The sequence below is a fragment of the Octodon degus genome, unplaced genomic scaffold (assembly GCF_000260255.1).
Source record: "Octodon degus isolate 3935 unplaced genomic scaffold, OctDeg1.0 scaffold00061, whole genome shotgun sequence".
NCBI lineage: Eukaryota > Metazoa > Chordata > Mammalia > Rodentia > Octodontidae > Octodon > Octodon degus.
In genome coordinates, this window is record NW_004524637.1 from 1,078,312 (window position 1) to 1,080,582 (window position 2,271).

Genomic DNA, 2,271 nt, shown 5'->3' on the forward strand with positions numbered 1-2,271 from the left:
TGATATGTTGAATTTTAAGGCCCTACAGAATATGATAAAACACATTTAAAAATTAGAATATATTTTTAAAAATAGTCATAAAGAATTATATATTTCTCATGTTTATACATAATTCCAAAAATCTAACCATATACAACCTTGAAACAGGACAATCCCACAACATTCCTTTTCCTGTCTCTTGCCTTCATTCACCACCCCCTTCTTTTTGAACAATCATCTACCCGAGAGACAGCACAGCAGCAACTGGCATGTCATAACAAGCAGCCCGTATTCAGAATACCAGAATGACAGGCACTCCTAGCATGAAACTACTATTACAGATTACCATCTTCAGTGCAGTTGCTTAGTTCACAGGTAGCATATATAATTAGACAGGGTGAGAATCTTTCCAATTAACAGTTCGATTTAAAAATCTTCTGGAGATTCTTAGAATCATTGCCTTGCCCATCTTCTACATATAACTGTATGGCTTGTCACTGTCATGTTTCCTAGCTATTCTCCTTTCCCTCTCTTAATTAGTTAGTCCTTGAGTTCCTGTTTTTCTTTTACTTGAATTATACCTTTCTATTTGTATTTCTTCTTTTGAGTTCTTATACTAGGGAAACTGTATGATATTTACACATGTGTGTATGGTTTATTTCCCTTAAAAATATGGAATGCTTCACAAATTTGCATATCATCCTTGTGCATGGGCCATGCTAATTTCTCTATCGTTCCAATTTTAGTATATGTGCTGCCGAAGTGAACACTTTTTTGTCATTTGCAGCAATTTAGAGATAACTGGATATTTTCTTTTCATAAAAGTTGATGACCTCAGGTAGACAGTAAGCAGCTGTGGAAAGACAACTCTTGAAGGGCAAGGAGATATCCTGTCTTCACATAAATGTTTATGATAGCAGAAAGGCTGCAGAAGAAAATTTGGCCAAAAGCTGCATGACTCACAGGCTCAATGGCTTCTAAATTAAGCATCTTTCAGAGTTTCCCATGAGATTCTGGGGCAAAGAGGCAATGGGAGCTCTGCTGGCATGAAGGGGACATGTTTAAAATACAAGGAGGTACATCTGACAGTCACTTGAGAAAATCACTCACAATTTAGAGGTTTAAGGGAACCTATATCTCAGGCCTTATATTCAGTGACTGCTCCTCATGTGGGTGCAGTGTTATGGACAGCTCCTGGCTAGGCCTCTCTGCAGAGGTGGAGCAGAAGTTCAGCAGGAAGCTCACGCTGACTCACAGAGAGTCCTCCCCTACAGCACTTCCAAGTGATGATAATTTAGTTTAATTTTAGATCTTGTGTGCCAGACCTGAGAATGCTTGCTTGCTTGCTTGCTTTCTTGCTTTCTTGCTTTCTTTTCTTTTTCTTTCTTTTTTTTTTTTTTTTTTTGTATTTAGGACAGGGTATACAGGGTGTACAAGGTCTCACTGTGTAGATCAGACTCATAGGGATCCTCCTGTTTACAGCCTCCCAAGTGCTGGAATTAGAGGTGTGAGCCACCACCACGCCTCAATCGCTGACTCAGTGGGCCCTGAGGGTTGGGCTGGCACAGCAGGCCTGGGGATTGAACTCCTGGTCCCTGGCCCCTGAGAACATTTTCAAGCTGGGAGCAGATTTCATTGAAGTTGGCATAATGGTTTTATTTATTTATTTATTTATTTATTTATTTATTTATTTGGTATAGGCTCTTATTACCTAGCTTGGACTTGTACTGATCCTCCTGTCTCAGCCTCCTCAGGGCTGGTTTCAGTGGCTGGCACCATGTGCCCAGGGCTCAAGGGACAGTGTGGTATGCAGTGTCAGGGGTCAAACCTGGGTACTTGTACTTGCCAGGTCAGCACTTAGACTGCTGAGCTATCTCCAGCCCAGCATATCAGTTTTGAGAGTAAGGTCACAAATCAGACTATCTACACATTTTTCAGTAACATAAATTTGAGAATGTTGTGCATTTGGAACCATTAGGGATAATCAACCATTGGAACTACTGTGCAAAGAACAGGCATTTCTGGCCTTAACACTTGGTCTCACAGAAGAATGGCCACTGTTCTTCATACTCAAAATTTTCTGATTAGAAAGCTCTCAAAGAATCTAGAAAGGGGCTGGGAGAGATGGTTCAGTAGAATAAGTGCTCGCCTGGTAAGTGCAAGGGTCTGAGTTCAATTCCCAGTTCTGAAAAAAAAAAAGAATCTAGAAAGTTCCATGTTGCTAGAGTTAAATCTCTACCTTTTCCAGTTATATCTGAAGGACATGAGATTATTAGCCACTGTGATTGAAAT

General features: G+C 40.2%; 1 non-coding gene across 1 annotated transcript; it reads right to left on the minus strand.

The window, feature by feature from the left end:
• Positions 1-645: 645 nt before the first annotated feature.
• Positions 646-749, minus strand: LOC111817559. The gene has a single exon (XR_002821725.1). It is a non-coding gene; the product is annotated as a U6 spliceosomal RNA (small nuclear RNA).
• Positions 750-2,271: the final 1,522 nt, after the last annotated feature.